Below are 17,655 nucleotides of genomic sequence, written 5' to 3'. Positions count from 1 at the left end.
ACACACCAGCGGATCTATCCGCTGAAACTGATCCGCGGATAAATTCCAGCGGATAGATCCTCTCGTGTGTACGGGGCCCAAGGGATGCTCTGGGATCCCTGATTTATCCTATGCATTAAGGTAAGAAAACATCTCACAGCCCCGGCCCCCCCCGAGCCCCCGTTTTACTTACCTCACCCCTCGAAAGTCCCGGGCGCGTTCTCGTCATCCTGTTCCGTTCCCAGCCTGCCCGTTGATTGGCTAGGCTGGGCGGATTGATAGCAACGCAGCCATTGGCTGGCGCTGCTGTCAATCACAGCGGATGACGCGGCGCGCCGGGGGGCGGGGCCGAGTGATACAGTCGGCGGCTATGGCCGCCGCTGTATCACGGGAGCGCGCTCGCAAAAGCTTTCCACCATGCGAGGGAGCTCGCATGAACGTGGAAAGCTTTTGCAAGAAGGAGCCGAGACAGCCGCCAAAGGAACCCCAGAAGACACGGATCGGGGCCACTCTGTGCAAAATGAACTTCACGGCAGAGGTAAGTATAACATGCTTGTTATTAATCTTGCCTTTAGTGTCCCTTTAAGGGGGAACACTGAGAGTGCTGATGTACAGAGATAACTCCACTGTGGCCTTTGGTGTAAAGGGGAACTCTGATGTAAGGGGTACTCTGAGAACCCTGATTTGTCTTAGTGCACTCACTCAGAGGCAGGAGAGAGAAGGGGGCCGGCTTCAGTTGTAGACTGGGATGGATGGTGAGCTCACTCCAGATTGGCAGTCAGCACCTCTCATCCAGATGTATCTGTGGCATGCTGGGCTTAAAATTCCCCACCCCCACTTCCCTTTTCTGAGGCACAGATTGGAGGATTGAAGTGTGGGCAGACAAAGAGGCATAGGAGTGATAGGAAGAGGAGCAGATTGAGCCCTCTCTCCTCTCCTAACTGTGTGTGTGTGGGGGGGGGGGGGGATTGTTAGTGCTGGCTTTGGGCGTGTGAAAGAGAGGGTAATAGACACTCTCAGCTTAGATAACCACAGCCAGCAACCCTTCAAGGAAGCCATGGTCCAGTCTGAATAATGTGTCTGGGTTTCAGACAGTCTGAAACCCGGACACATGATTCCAAACCCGAACTGTCTGGGTGAATCCCGAACAGGTGGCAATTGGGACCCGAGAAACATCCCTGATCCATGCAGAGATAGTGTTGTCAGCCTGCTGTAGTTGGCCTTTTGGTTGCCTATCTAATTGAGCTACCTACCAGGTCTATCAGATAAGAAGCTCAATTGGCAATTGAAGGGGAGATGCTGCTGGTAATTGGGAGGCAGTGATATCACAATGTCAGCCTGAAACATGAAACGCTGCTTCTGGCAGGATCTCCAAGAAAGATACTTTGCAACAGATTAACAAAATGATTTGCTTAGGAAATATGCATATGTAGCGCCCTCCTAGATATAGTAGGTGCTAGGATTAGTTAGATTCAGTGCTGGCTCACTGTGTTCAGTGGAGCTGCATGTGTTTTTTTTGTTAGGTACATTTAGCTTGCCTCCCTGTAACCAGTGTGGCTGCAATTATTGTGTTAGGCAAATCTATCTGTGCTCACTGTAACCAGGTCAGGTAAGTAAAACGGGGGTTCGGGGGGGAGTCGGTACTGTCGGATGTTTTTTCACCTTAATGCATAGGATGCATTAAGGTGAAAAAACATTTACCTTTACAGCCCCTTTAATTCTTGCCTATGTTCAAATTTAAGCTGGTGCCATGACTGCTGCCCCGAGTTTCCTGTTTCAGGGTGGCTCCTTTATTTTGCAGCATCCTATGGAGTCACCTTGTCTACAGGGGCTAGAGTTATGTCTCCCTACGATGCGTGCACCAATAGAAACACACCGCCCCATAGCCTAGGATAGCAAGACACTCAGGGGTCAAGTCCTGGGGAAAAAAGTGTGGGAACTCCCACCCAAGATCCACTCCCCCACCAAAAAAATAAATGATACGCTCATATGCATAATTACTAAACCAAAGTTCTTTCTAAATCCCGCGATAACGGGGGGCGTGGCCTGGCGCATGGCGGAGTAAGAAGCTGACCTGTGAGCTCCCGCACACACCGCGCTCACGAACGGCTTTCCGACCGATTACACACCGCATCTCAGGTCGGTAATGGGCAGGAAGGGAGGGGGAGACACTCACCATACCCCCGATCCGGGAAGGGACGGCGATATCGATCGTTTCTTTCACAAAATCCGCCCGGAGCAGCGTGACCCCCCTTCATCCAAGATGGCGACGGCCCGTTCTGCAGGGACACACTCGGCCTCCCAGGGCTCCTCTTCCCATAAGTCCTCCTCGTCTATGAGAACCAGGCAGAGGGCCATCTCCCCCCCTGAGTCGGATGCGGGCTCGACCCGCTCAGCTTGCCATTCCCCAGAGTCACACCGCTCATATGGAGGCTGGGATCTTGAGGCCTACATAAAGGCCTTACCTACCAGGCATGACTTTGAGGCCTGTGTGCAAAGGCTAGAGCGTTCATATAAGCAGGAGATGGCTGAACTCAGAAGAGATGTCACACATAGGCTGGAGGAGGTGGAACAGAGTGTGGAAGAGACAGTCACCACGCTGCAGGCTCATGAGGTTATCCTAAATGAACACACTGCTCAGATCCAGCAGCTTATGCTATCTCAAGACGAACAGGAAAATAGGGCCAGACGCAATAACATACGCGTCCGTGGCCTCCCTGAAACAGTTGAAATCAAAGATTTGGCCCCAGTAGTCATTGGTATCTTTAATGAACTGTTGCAGAAAGATAAAGAAGACCCAATAGAGCTTGATCGGATCCACAGAGCGCTGGGGCCTAAGAATCCCAACCCAGATTATCCCAGGGATGTGATTTGCAGGGTTCATTTCTATGCCATTAAGGATGCCATTATGCAGGCGGCTCGTACACAGGAATCTGTCTATTTTAACGAAACCCGCATTCACCTTCTACCAGATGTGTCTAAGCTGACTTTAGACCTCCGCAGAGCACTGAAACCCCTGACCAGGGCATTGCAGGCTAAACAAATCAAATATCGGTGGAGCTTCCCTTTTCAACTATCGGCATCCCATGATGGGAAATCAGCCTCCTTCCGAACCCTTGGAGATCTCCCCAAGTTCCTGGGTACCTTTGAACTGCCGCAGATACCCCTGCCGGACTGGCCCCTGAAAGCCGCAACCCCTGGATTCCAGCCCTCCTCCGGATGGAAGAGACAGTCCAAGAAACCCAGACGCTCCAGGGTGGAGGCCCCCCCACCGCCAACTGATTGAGGGACAGAGCCCTCTGTCCGAATTTATCCCTTATTTTTTCAGCTCCCCCTTATTTGGGGCATGGGTCGGCTGGACTGTTTTCCGGTAGTTGTTTTGGTTTGAAATAGGTCGGAGCACTGTACCACTGACTGTTCCTGAAGTCCCTTTTTTGATAGCAACGTTCTTTATTTACTGTGTGTTACCCAGGGCAGCCTAACTCTCCCATAATGGCCCCTTTTCTTAGGGTTGCTCTGACCTCTCAACCCCGGGCCCAGCCCTGACCCTCAAAAACAGGAGGGCTCCCCCAGCCCTTTCTTACCCTCTTCCCTCCCCCCCGCCCCCTTCCCTGCCTAAAATAGGCCTTGGTTTCATACTAGGGCTGCATTTGGTGTGTATATATGTTTCGCTTGGGGCCCCCCCGGTGGCACGAATACGGGGCACGAACAGGTGCTTCAGCACCCCAGATCTGCTGGGGCTTTATGCTCTTTTTCTGCCGCCCGGGGGTCCCAGTAAACCTCAAACTGTCGTTATTTTGAATTGTATTATTTAACTCTATGCTTGCGGTGTGTGCGGGCATCTTGCTGTGTGCTGACCGCGTTTTCCCACCTAGGATATTCAGCAGGCCATGATGGCACCAGCTGGAATGTTGCTAGCAACAAGTTTAGTGCGGCCCTACGGGCCAAGATTTTTCTGTGCGGTCTCTTTCTTTCTCTTTTTCTCCCTCTCTCTGTCTCTCTTATTTTCTATCTCTGGGCCCCCTGCCCGTTCCTCCCCCCCCTCCCAATCCCCCCCCCCCGTGGTGTGCCGGCCTCTCCCTATAGCTCTCAGGTCCCCCCCCTTGTGCCTCTTATGGCTGTCCCCACCGCCTTGAAGATTTCCTCCCTGAATTGCCGGGGCCTCAACGTACCGGAGAAAAGGAGACAGATTTTGTACCATTTTCACAAACAGCGTACCCAGGTTCTCCTTCTCCAGGAGACCCATTTTAGATCAGACTCGCTCCCCAAAATTGCCAGTAAACACTACCCCACCTGGTTCCACAGCACCAACCCCTTAGCTAAATCTAAGGGGGTCTCGATAGCCTTCCACTCCTCCTTTACACCGGATGTTTTAGATAACTATGTTGATCCCTCAGGGAGATATATAATGCTTAAACTGTCATATAAAAACATGATCTATACTATCACTAACATTTACTCTCCCAACCAGGACCAGCCGCAGTTTCTCTCCTCCGTGATCACCCGCCTGAAGAAGTTTAGTACGGTCAACATGATCCTGGGGGGCGACTTTAATGCTGCTCTGGTACCCCGTCTGGACGCATCTACCGGTAATTCCTCGCTTTCCCTGGCTGCCTTGACCAAGCTGCGCTCCCTCCTTTCAGACCTTTCCCTGACAGACGTATGGAGGGTCCTGCATCCCTCGGACAGGGATTATACCTACTATTCCCCCGCACATTCCTCGTACAGTAGATTGGACTATATTTTGGTCTCGCAGGCTCTACTTGACCTGTCACCGACGGCATCGATCGGTGTCAAGTTGTGGTCCGACCACGCCCCTGTCCACCTCACCCTGGGGAAGATCCCCTCCTTCAAACCTAGGTCGTCTTGGAGACTTAATGATAACCTGCTCTCAGACTCGGCCTGTACAGCGGATATCATTCAGACAATTGCACACTTTAATTCTGACCACGCCCAGGACGGGACTAATCCCTTGACGAAGTGGGAAGCCTTGAAGTGTGTTCTTAGAGGCAAATTCATTCAGCATGGGTCTCGGCTAAAGAAGGCTCGAACCATGGACATTAATCGCCTCCTCGGTACCATTACTGCCCTAGAGGACTCACACAAGCGCTCCCCGGAACCCTCCAAATTAGTAGACTTGGCTAACGCCCGGCGGGACCTTTTACAAATTTTTGCGGACAGAGCATTAGTGGCCAGGGATAAGGGGCGGTTTACGCATTATGCCCAAGCTAATAACTGTGGTAGACTCTTGGCAAACACGCTCCAACCACGGCAGGCAAGGAAGCACATTCCCTTCATTGCTTTAACCAATGGAAGGAAGGCACACAGTAACTCGGCGATCGCGGAAGAATTCCGACGTTTCTATGCGGGCCTATACAATCTCCCATCACAGATGACAGAGTCCCCAACCAAAGGATCCAACCCCCTGGAGGCTGTCTCCTCTTATGTACAGGACACTGCCCTCCCACCTATTCCGACTGCAGAAGTCGAGGAGCTTGAGACACCTCTGACGGAAGCAGACTTTCTCCTGGCCATTAAGAAATTGAAGAATGGTAAGAGTCCCGGTCCTAATGGGTTCACCCCCCGGTTTTATAAAATTTTCGCACCCCAGCTGTCTCCATTGCTCGTGAAGGCCTTCAATGCTATTGATGAGACTCTATGTCCATCCCCAGGCCTTTTGCACGCCCAAATAGTTGTCATCCCAAAACCTGGAAAGGACCAGTCACTTTGCCCCAACTACAGGCCAATATCTTTGTTAAATATTGACCTGAAATTATTCACTAAAATTCTATCGGAGCGCCTCTCCCCCCTACTCCCTAAAATTATACACGGCGACCAGGTGGGGTTTGTCCCGGACCGGGAGGCTCGTGACAACACCACCAAAACAATCCACCTCATAGCATATGCGAAACGCCACCGCATCCCGACCTGTCTTCTTTCGTGTGCCGCCGAAAAGGCCTTCGATAGGGTCAGCTGGCTCTTTCTGAGAGCCACCCTTGCCCAAATAGGCCTGGGCCCCAAGATGTTGGCACGTATCATGTCCCTATATAGCAACCCTACTGCGTCGGTGTTGGTTAATGGCGTCGTCTCGGAACAGTTCGCGATAAACAATGGCACTAGGCAGGGGAGTCCCCTTTCCCCCCTCCTTTTCGCTCTTGTTATAGAGCACCTGGCACAGGCACTAAGGGCGAACCCTAGCATACGGGGCATACCAACCCCCTCGTCTCATTGCAAGCTCTCCCTATATGCAGATGATCTCTTGCTATACGTCACTCATCCACATATTACCATTCCCCTATTCTGGCTGAGATCAATCGGTTTGGTGCTCTGAGTAATTATAAACTTAACTTATCCAAGACAGAAGCCCTGAATCTCTCACTATCGCAACCCGTCCTGGCGGCCCTGAAATCCAATTTCTCTTTCCAATGGAGAACTAAATCTGTCACCTATCTGGGGACGGAGATACCAGCTGACCTCTCAGAAATATACTCCCTTAACCATGGTCCTCTTCTGCATAGACTCAAACGCCTCACTGAGGATCGCCTGAATCTCCCGGTGTCCTGGTTCGAGCGTATGAATACTTTGAAAATGGACATTTTGCCCAAGTTGCTATACATGTTCCAGGCTTTACCGATAGCCCTCCCCTCTACGTTCTTTCGGGCGTTGCGATCAATGTCAATACGATTTGTATGGAGGGACAGCCGCCCGAGACTGAAACACAAGCTACTCTGCTCTCCCATCACTAGAGGAGGGGCGGGTCTTCCAGACTTCGAGCGGTATCACGCAGCAGTGGTCTGTTCGAGGATCTTGGAGTGGTTCCCACGGCCACTGAGCAAAGTGGCCACCTTGACCGAACAAGATTTGTCTCCCATAGACCTTCGGGCCCTCCTTTGGGGCCATGAGGGAACACACAAAGCTCTCGCAGGTCTGTCACCCTTGACCAGGGACGCTCTGGTGGTATGGTACCGACGGAGGGCGGACTTCGCCCTGACCACTGACCCAAGTCCATTGACCCCCATGTTTGACAACCCAACACTCCCAGAAGGCAAGCTTGCCCACACGTTCAATGGATACAGGAGGGACCAGTGGCCCACCGCCCGACAATTTGTCGATGCAGGCACGGGCTCTTTCGTAGCTGACGAGTCCTCCTCCTTACCGAGGGTGACCTGGCTCACGCGTATACATTTGACTACTTATTGTAGGCAACTTTATGACTCGAGACAGATACATAGACCCCCGACGGAATTTGAACAGCTATGCTTACTCCCAGAAACCCCACGTCATACCCTCTCCCTATTATATAAAATGATCCTAGAACATATGAGTACTTCTCTTCCCAAATTCACTGCAGCTTGGTCGAGGGAGCTGGGGACAGACATCAGTGAGGCAGCCTGGCAAAAAGCCTTTTACTACACACATAAATCCTCCATCTCGAGTTACGTTCGAGAAAAGAACTACAAAGTCATATCACGGTGGTATAGAGTACCGTCTACCCTCAGGATCATGTTTCCCTCGGCATCTGACTCATGCTGGAGATGCAACTCGGATACCGGTACGTATATCCATATTTGGTGGGACTGTGAAGTTATCCGTCCATTTTGGACCCAGATATTTCAGATCTACTCAAACATGTACGATAAACCCCTCTCTCCCTCCCCTACAGTTGCCCTGCTGTCCATCCTTCCAGGGACCTTTAAATTTCAGAAACACACTCTCCTTAGATTCTGTCTCAGTACTTCTCGGCAATTGATCTCCAGACACTGGAAATCCCCCCTACCCCCGTCCCTAGCGGAATGGGTTAATGAAATGAACGGAGTCATGTTGATGGAAGAACTCCAAGCTAAGGCCCTAGAAACACATGCCAAGTTCTCCTTTACATGGGGAATATGGAGGCACTATTCTTCCTCAGATGCGTTTAAAACACTACTTTCACCTGACTCGAGCTCTCCTCCGCCATGATAGACCTAAGAGGACCCACAAAAACGAAATAGGTCCAGAGCCCGGAGTGATCGGGCACACCACACCCCCCCCCCTCCCCCTCATTGTCCCCCCACCCTCATCTTTCCTACCCTCCCCCCTCTCTCTCTCTACTCCCTTCTCCGTTCTCTCTAACTGACTTTTTACTTCCTTTCCTTTCTTGTTAATCATTCGGCCTTTCACCAACATGCTAGGTTGGGCCAAGGCCATTGTTTATTTCCGTGTTGTTTTAGTTTAGCCCCCTTGGCTTTCACCTTGCAGACTCGGAGACAGGGTCCTCCCATTACCTTCCATAGGATAGTACCCCTGAAGTGTATAAGTTATCCTATTGCTTTCTCCTGGCTTAGGGCGCAGCAGGCTCCCAGTGGGGCGCCCGGGCGGGAGTAGATGACAGCAGTATACATAGGAATACTCGACAGGGCTATATGTGTAAATTTCTCTCAGGTCTTGCGAGGGGATTCATGTTATGTTATATTTAATACTGTGGAAAGTGTCTGTTTACTTCAGGGTAGTCCGGCCCGCCCGATGTGGGGGGACCGGTGCCCGTTTTCTTTGATATCTGTCAAAAAATTTCTAATAAAACTTTTATTGAACCTAAATCCCGCCATAACTCGCGGCAGACCTCCGCAATGTCTCCTGGGAAAAATGACAAAAGCTCTCAGGAGACATTGCGGCATCGAGGAAGTGACGGAATACCCGCACACTACTTGATGAATCCATATACAGGAAGTGGCCAGTAACAAAGGATTACTAAGGTTCGCCTGCCCCTGACAGTGACTGGCTCGGGCGGCTCGGCTGCTCAAGTCCTGCAAAGGGAACTGCGTTCCTGCTGTGAAAAAAGTGCAGGAACTCCGTTCCAGCAGGACTTGAGCCCTGAAGACACTCCTCCTTTCTCCAAGCTAACAGAACGGCTGTAGAATGCACTGTCCACTGTTAACTCTTTCTTGTGAGGAACAGAAGTTCTGGAAAGCAGCACTAAGAAAGCAGGAGCCAGCAGCATTAAAAGTTGTAAAATGTTGTTACTGGAGTACTAATTTAACCACTTGGCTACAGTATGGCCAGCGGACACTGCTTATTACAGACCGAGATAAAGAACCAATCAGCGGTTCTTTACCACATGATCAGCTGTGTCCAATCACAGCTGATCACGGGTGTAAACAGAAGCTGGTTATCGGCACTCCTTACCTCATGCTGACAGCATGAGGAGAGGAGAACAGATAACCAGCTTCTCTAAAAGGGACATGTACACTGGCAATCAGGGCACTGATTAAAACTGTCCTGATTATCAGTGCAGTACCACCAGTCACTCGTAGCCACGCCCCCTAACAGAATCACTCCCTAGGACACACTTAACCCCTTCAGCGCCCCCTAACAGAATCACTCCCTAGGACACACTTAACCCCTTCAGCGCCCCCCCCCCCCCCCTACAGGTTAATCCCTTCACTACCAGTGTAATTTTTACTCAGTGCATTTGTATAGCACTGATCGCTGTAAAAATGACAATGGTCCCAAAATGGTGTCAAAAGTGTCTGATGTGTCCGCCATAATGTCGCAGTCACAATAAAAATCGCTGATCGCAGCCATTACTAGTAAAAATTAATTAAAAATATTAAAGCGGTGGTTCACCCTCCATAGCAGCATTTTTGCATAAAATGAGGCATAGTAGCGCGAGCAACAGTATGCCTGTCTTGATTTTTTTATCCCCGTACTCACAGTGCAATCGTACATTGAAGATTCCGTCTCCCCGCGGGGAATGGGCGTTCCTATCCAGACGGAGGATGATTGACGGCCGGCTCTGGCACGTCACGCTCCCCGAAGACAGCCGGAGTAGGTCTCGGCTCTTCACGGCGCTATACGGCGCCTGCGCACAGACTATGCGCAGGCGCCGTGAAGAGCCAAGCCTATTTAGGCTATTTCCGGAGAAGCGTGACGTGCCAGAGCCGGCCGTCAATCATCCTCCGTCTGGATAGGAACGCCCATTCCCCGTGGGGAGTCGGTATCTTCAATGTACGATTGCACTGTGAGTACGGGGATAAAAAAATCAAGACAGGCATACTGTAGCTCGCGCTACTATGCCGAATTTTATGCTAGAAGAAAAACATTTTTTTTTTTTTTTGTTTATAGGGTGAACCCCCGCTTTAATAAAAATACAATAAAACTATCCCCTATTTTGTAAACACTATAACTTTTGCGCAAACCAATCAATATACACTTATTGCGCTTGTTTTTTTTTACCAAAAATATGTAGAAGAATACTAAACTGTGGGAAAAAAAACATTTTTTTTATAGTTTTTTTGGGGGATATTTATTATAGCAAAAAGTAAAAAATATTGCCGCTCTATTTTTGCTTATAGCGCAAAAAAAGAAAAAACGCAGAGGTGATCAAATACCACCAAATGAAAGCTCTATTTGTGGGGAAAAAAAGACGTCAATTTTGTTTGGGAGCCACGTCACACGACCGCGCAATTGTCAGTTAAAGCGACACAGTGCCGAATCGCACTGGTTTTGGCCAGCCAAATGGTCCGGGCTTAAGTGGTTAAGACAAAAAACCAGAGTGTCAGATCCGAAACTACAATTTTTGTCATCAAAGAGTCTCCATATTGTTATATAACGTCTCAAAAAGGTGACCTTCTCCATCTATACAGAAAGTAAACGTGTGAAAATGTAAAAAAGTAAAAGGTAAGAATAAAGAACAATTTCTTCAAAAAGTTCATCTGTCTCAAAGTCAAACATCTTGTATTCTTTTGAGGCTTGGCAAAACAGACATACCTTGTTAGACTTCAGATACTGAAAGAAAAAATAAAGAAGTGTAACCTTTACACAAGCTACTAAATATAAATGTGAATTATTCAGCTGGTTCTTGCAAAAGTTTTTACCGGGAAGAATAGTTTGTTCAGTACCTTTTGTAGAATTTGAATAGACCCGCCGGAACTGAGAGACAAAACGGTTGATATACTAAAGGCAAATAGACTATTCCCTTTGTAAGAGAATTTTTACTTAGTGAACGGGTTGAAACTTCCATCATCCAATCATGTGCAAGCAAAATACATTTTTTTCTTAAATGTGATTGGGTACTGTGGGCCCGATTCAGATACCTGAGCGTATCTGTCCGGCCCGCGTAGCGTATCTCCGATACATTACGCCGCTCTAACTTTGGGCGCGAGTTCTTTATTCAAAAAGAACTTGCGCCCTTAGTTACGGCCGCGTAACGTATGTGTTGCGGCTTAAGGCCGCGTAATTCAAATGTGGATGTAGGGGGTGTGTTTTATTTAAATTTGGCTTGACCCCGCGTATTTGATGTTTTTTTTTTAATGGCGCATGCGCCGTTCGTGAAAACATCCCAGTGCGCATGCTCGAAAATCCGCCGCAAAACGTCATTGCTTTCGACGTGAACGTAAATGACGTCCAGCCGTATTCGCGAACGACTTACGCAAACGACGTAAAATTTCAAAACTCGGCGCGGGAACGACGGCCATACTTAACATTAGCTACGCCTCATATAACAGGGGTAACTATACGCCGGAAAAAGCCGAACGCAAACGACGTAAAAAAAAAGCACCGGGCGGTCGTTCGTTTCTGAATCGGCGTAAATACTCATTTGCATATTCCTCGCGTAAAAATACGGAATCGCCACCTAGCGGCCAGCCTGGAATTGCAGCCTAAGATCCGACGGTGTAAGTCACTCACACCTGTCGGATCTTAGGGATATCTATGCGTAACTGATTCTCTGAATCAGTCGCATAGATACGACCGGCCGGACTCAGAGATACGACGGCGTATCAGGAGATACGCCGTCATATCTCTTTCTGAATCCGGCCCTGTGTGTGTAGCCCAGTGTTTAGCTGGCACTGTGTGAAGAGTCACTACTGTTGCTGCTCTGTGTGTGTCCACGCAATACTTTCATACTGATATGGCCGGTGTTCAGCTTCCATCCACCAGAGGGAGCCTGTGGAATATGAAATACCAGAGAGATTCTGATGCAAGATTGTGATGGATTGTGGGAAATTTAGTTCACTGGAAGGACCCAACTATTACTGCAGATGGGCTGAAAAATTACAATTCTCAACAGAGGGAGATAAAAAGGGAGTAGCAGATAAAGTTTGAGAGAGGAAGAAACTTTTTCTGTGGAAAACCGGGATGGAATACACCATAAAACACCTATGTACATTGCAAGCAGAGAGCGGGACCTATTTATCTGGAAGCAGAAGGATGCTATACTTGTGCCTTGGATCTTGGGGAGCCTGCTGTACAGCAAGGAAACACACGTTTAGAATATAACTAGGGAAGCCCCCTTTTTTGCCAAACACATTGACTGAAAGTTGCTGTATACACATGACTAGTGATTGACCGCTGGAAATTTAAATTTAAATCAAACACTAAAAAAGATTTGAATCAAATTCAAAAACTATTCAAATTCGAAAATGATTCAAATCAAACTTGAAAACTATTTGAATCGAATTCAAAACGGTTTGAATTTGATTCAATTTTGTCCAAAATATTGTTTCATTTTTTTGATTTGTTAGGCTTCATTTCCACTGGCGTTTTTACAGCCACTTGTGTTAGCCTTTTTAACAGCTTAAAAACGCCTGTCCATGTTTATTTTGTAAAACAATCGTGCGTTTTTGAGCGTTTTTTAACGTCTGGCGTTTTTACAGCTCTACTCTGGAGCTTCAGAACGCCCTGGTCCTGCGTTTTTTTTACAGCTCAAAAACGCCTATGCCATTTGAAGCTCAAAAACGGCTATGTGGGCATGATGCCATAGAATAACATGGACAGGCGTTTTTAAGCTGTAAAAAACGCTCAGAAAAGTGGCTGTAAAAATGTCAGTGGAAATGAAGCCTAACTATTAAAATAAAATAAAAATTCAGATCCGAAATTCCAAACAACAATAAATGTATCCAAATTTTGATTCAGAACGAAACGAACCGCACATGTCTATCAGGGATGGCCACAGGCGCTTGCACATAGGTGGAGGGGGTGGACATGGGTGGACATGGCCACTCGCACAGGGGGAAGAAGAAATCGGCTGGAGAGGGGCTCGCCCTGAACTGGGAAGTGACCAACAACCTGGGCCCAGGGCCGTCCTTGGAAGTGGTGCTGGGAAGCACGGTGAGGATCATATAAATATATCTCCACAGCTACACACCTGTTGATGATCCTGCTCATCAGTCCTGCCTACTTAAGCCGTCCAGCACAGATGATCTCTGCCTTCGCCTTGGTCAACATCACAGAGACTATCTCCTGTGTTCCTGTTAAAAACTTGCTTGGCTGACATTCCTTCTGGCTCCAGATACTGCTTGCTGTTTCACTACTGGCTCCCTGACGTTTTGGCTTGTCTGACTATCCATTATGGTTCCTGAACTCTGGCTATGTTTTGACTACGATTACTCTGTTTACCTTTTATTATTATTATTATTATTAAACAAGTGTGATTTAAGAGTCGGTTCACACTAGGGCGACACGACTTCCAGCGCGACTTTCAGAGGCGACTCCGACACGACTTGAACATGAACCACAGGGCGATCTGGGGCGATTTACAACACAACTTGAAGTCGTCTCCAGGACAGGAGACTTTCCAGTGGCCAATAAAACAACAATCAGCTCTGGGAGAGGGAGGGAGAGGGAGGGGGGCAGGAGAGGTTTGCCTGAGAAATGTATGTTATCTTCCTGGAAAGTCGCTTCAGTTAAGACAGTGATCCGACTTCTGAGGCGACTTCCATTGAAATCAATGGGTACAAATCGCCTACAAGTCGGATTGAAGTAGTACAGGAACCTTTTCTGAAGTCGGATCGCCTTGAGTCGTGTGTATTAACACCGCTCCCATTCACTTCCATTGTTTTTCTCTACAGCGCGACTTGGGACGACTTGAGGCGACATGAAGTCGGATCGCAAGTCGCCCCAGTGTGAACCGGCTCTAACTGTACTTCTCTCTCGGTCTGATTCATGGTTTCTGACACAAAGTTGATGTGTGCTTTAACGGAAATCTATGATTTATTTTTTTGTCATCTGTTCTGGTGACATTTGTCAAAGGTAGGGTATCCTCTCAGGAATCTGAGCTCTGAGGAAGGGAGCGTGTCTCCTGAAACACGTCAGATTTCCAACCGCAGAGGTGTGATATCCCTGTCACTGGAGTTTTGTGTTCTATACGCATTTTATCTTCTCATGTTTGTGAATATAACTTGGGCGGTTTTAATAAATTTCATTGGTGATGACGGTAATGCAGTAGACGTTAGCGCCCTCATTTTTTCTTTGTATACTCTCACTTTGACACGGGAAGTGAGGGAAAATCTCACAAGTGGGGACACAGACAGCAATATAAACCTGCTTCCAACCCCTCGCCGTTTTATCTAAATTGAGAAAAAAAAAGACCAGTTCGGCTTCAGATTCACTTTTGTTCCTGAGACTGTTGAACTCTTCTGTTGCTTTCTTTGTGAAAAGGTTTCCTGTAATTGTTTTGCAACTAGCACATTTCATTATTTGACGGTATCGATCGATTTTTATGCCATTGGCATACTGCTATTGCGTTAGCCATTTTTTTAATATTCAGGATTTCTGTGCCTGAGATGACGCTGCGAGGTGTGGATACAATTCACATGTTTTTCCTTTTTCATGCATTGTTAACCACTTCATTGCATTTTATCTGATACAGTTTATCTGTGAGGATCTGGCTTCCCTGTGTGATAATACAGTAATGGGAAATTCTTAATATGTGTCCTGTAACTCTATGGCCTTATGCACACTTAGCAGCTCCTTTGTGCTGAGACGTAAAATCCTGGTGCTATCTGGCACCCAGGGAGGCGCACATGCGACATACAAACACCAATACAAGTTAATGGCTGTATGTGACTCTGCTTGAGTAAATATCAATGACCTTGGTGTTTACCCGTGCATGTGTGTACTAATGTGCCACTTTCACACAAAATCTAGTTGTACATGGCACATGTGACTCTCCAAGCACCAGAATGTTCTGGGGATTTTATGCCTCAACACATAGGAGCTGGCCTTAGACGCTTATTTTTTTGTATTCAGCTAGTGGCTAAATGCATGTTTCCTCAACAGAAGTCAATCAAACACAGTGGCAGCTGGCGGCAAACAAACCACCCAATAGCCCCCCTGGTCGGTGGTACTCACGTGGTCAGGTGGTGATGCAGAGCAGAGAGATCGCTCCGGGCGGCAATGCAGAGCAGAGAGATGCCGGTGGCCATCTTCCAGATCTCCTCGTACATCCTCCCTGCCCCCCGGTACCAGCCAATATAATCGCTTCTCCTTTCGGCCAATCGCGCTCCTCCCGCTTCCTGATTGGCCAGGAGGAGAAGCAAGAAGACAATAGCGAATATTAATTTTCTATTGTCACACAACTGGGTGGGCTCTGCGCCCCGGGCCCACCCTTTTTTGAAGCCATATAGAGCCTCACTCTCTAATCGCTTGTGGATAAAAACAAAAAAACAATGGAATTCATGCGTCTTGCGCCCTGCATTTAAATTAGGGGTTGGGCGCATAGATTAGGGGGGGTGGCGTCTCCAGGGCCGTCTTAATAGCATCATGGGCCCCTGGGCAAAGTAATGCTCTGGGGCCCCTACAATGATGAAAGTGCAGGTAAACAGACATTAAGTAGGTAGGAGGCAAACTGCCTCCCCTATGCATCTATCACTCTTAGTGCCATCATGGGGCCCCCCATTTCAGGGCAGTGTGGGCTCAAGGATCAGCTGCTTTGGGGAAAGTGCAGGGCCCCCCCCATGCAGCTGGGGCCCCTGGGCAGTGCCCAGGTGTGCCCTCTCATTAAGACAGTCCTGGGCGTCTCTGCGCCGCCACTGAACAATCAACTTTTTCAAGCAGGGACAGCAACAAAATTGGCCACTCCCAGCTGAACCAACTGAATTTTAGTCAGTGTATGGCGAGTAATTGTTTTGGTTTAGCTTTGACAGAGTGGAGGTGGGGTATCCAGAATATCCTTTAAGGTCACTCAGGTCTTGACCCCTCCCACCTCCCAAACTTTATGGAATTTACTGGAAAAAGGTCAACTTAATTTCAGTTGCCTACAACTCTGGTTCTGCTGTCCGTTCTGACATGGTTTTCCCTGAATATAACCTATGCAATTGCGACTCTGCCCCATTCTCCAGGGGGTCTGTGCTGCTCCCCTGTACACCTGGATAGGAGGGGCAGTGGGGGGTGGCAGCTTATAGAGGAACTGATGCTTTTCATTTTCCTGCTGCAGCCGCTGAGTGTCTGCTTCTCCTTCTCTCTCTCTGGCAGGCATTCAGTGGTTGTTGAAGGAAAATTAAAGGCATTGGTTTCTCTATATGCTGTTCCTGCGGCCCCCCTTATCCAGGTCCTGCTACCCCGGCCCCTGTGTTCTCTCTTGCCCACCCTTTGTCCCCCCTCAGCTCTGCAGGCTTCCCCCCTTTCCTCTCCCACGACTGCTGCGGAGGATGTGTCAGGATGGAGATTGGGGAAGGGGGTCGTTAAATATGTCATTTACCGACACCTTCCTTTTCTGAATGGACCTTTCATAAGTTTGTTTACTATGCTTCTGTTTGTAAATGAACAGGAAGCTCTGTAAAGTGCCTTGAAAATAGTATTCATTCCCCTTGAAATTTTCCAAATTTTGTCATGTTACAACCAAAAATGTATAGGGATTTTATGTGATAGACCAACACAAAGTGGCACATAATTGTGAGGTAGAAGGAAAATTATAAATGGTTTTCAATTTTTTTTTACAAATAAATATGTGAAAATCCTAACTAAAATCTAGTGGAACCAATTCCCTTCAGAAATCACCTAATTAGTAAACTTATGTGTAATTTAATCTCAGTATAAACACAGCTGTTCTGTGAAGCCTTCAGAGTTTTTCTAGAGAACCTTACTGAACAAACAGCATTATGAAGACCAAGGAACACACCAGACAGGTCAGGGATAAAGTTGTGGAAACGTTTAAAGCAGGGTTAGGTTATAAAAAAATATCCCAAGCTTTGAACATCTCATCAGAGTATGGCACAACTGAAAACCTACCAAGACATGACCGTCCACCTAAACAGACAGGCCGGGCAAGGAGAGCATTAACCACTTGACCACTGGGCACGAAAACCCCCTTAATCACCAGACCAATTTTCAGCTTTCGGTGCTCTCACAATTTGAATGACAATTACTCAGTCATACAACATTGTACCCATCTGAAATTTTTGTCCTTTTTTTCCCACAAATAGGTGGTATTTGATCACCTCTGCGGTTTTTATTTTTTGCGCTATAAAAGAAAAAAGACTGAAAATTCTGTAAAAAAAAAAAAAATCTAGTTTCTGTCATATTAGCAGGTTATTTCTCACACACAGCATATGCATACTACAAATTACACCCCAAAACACATTCTGCTATTCCTCCCGAGTATAGCGATACCACATGTGTGCGACTTTTACACAGCGTGGCCACATAGAGAGGCCCAACATGCAGGGAGCACCATCAGGCGTTCTGGAGCACCCAGGCCAATTCTGACATTTCTCTCCTACATGTAAAAATCATCATTTATTTGCTAAAAAAATTACATAGAAACCCAAAACATTATATATGCTTTTTTTTCAAAGACCCTAGAGAATACAATGGCGGTTGTTGCAACTTTTTATCTTGCACGGTATTTTCGCAGCAATTTTTTGAACGCGTGTTTTTAAAAAAAAAACAGTTTTGTGCTTAAAAAAAAAAAAAAACAGT

The sequence above is a fragment of the Rana temporaria genome, chromosome 1 (genome assembly GCF_905171775.1).
Source record: "Rana temporaria chromosome 1, aRanTem1.1, whole genome shotgun sequence".
NCBI lineage: Eukaryota > Metazoa > Chordata > Amphibia > Anura > Ranidae > Rana > Rana temporaria.
Note: the sequence above shows the minus strand (reverse complement) of the source record.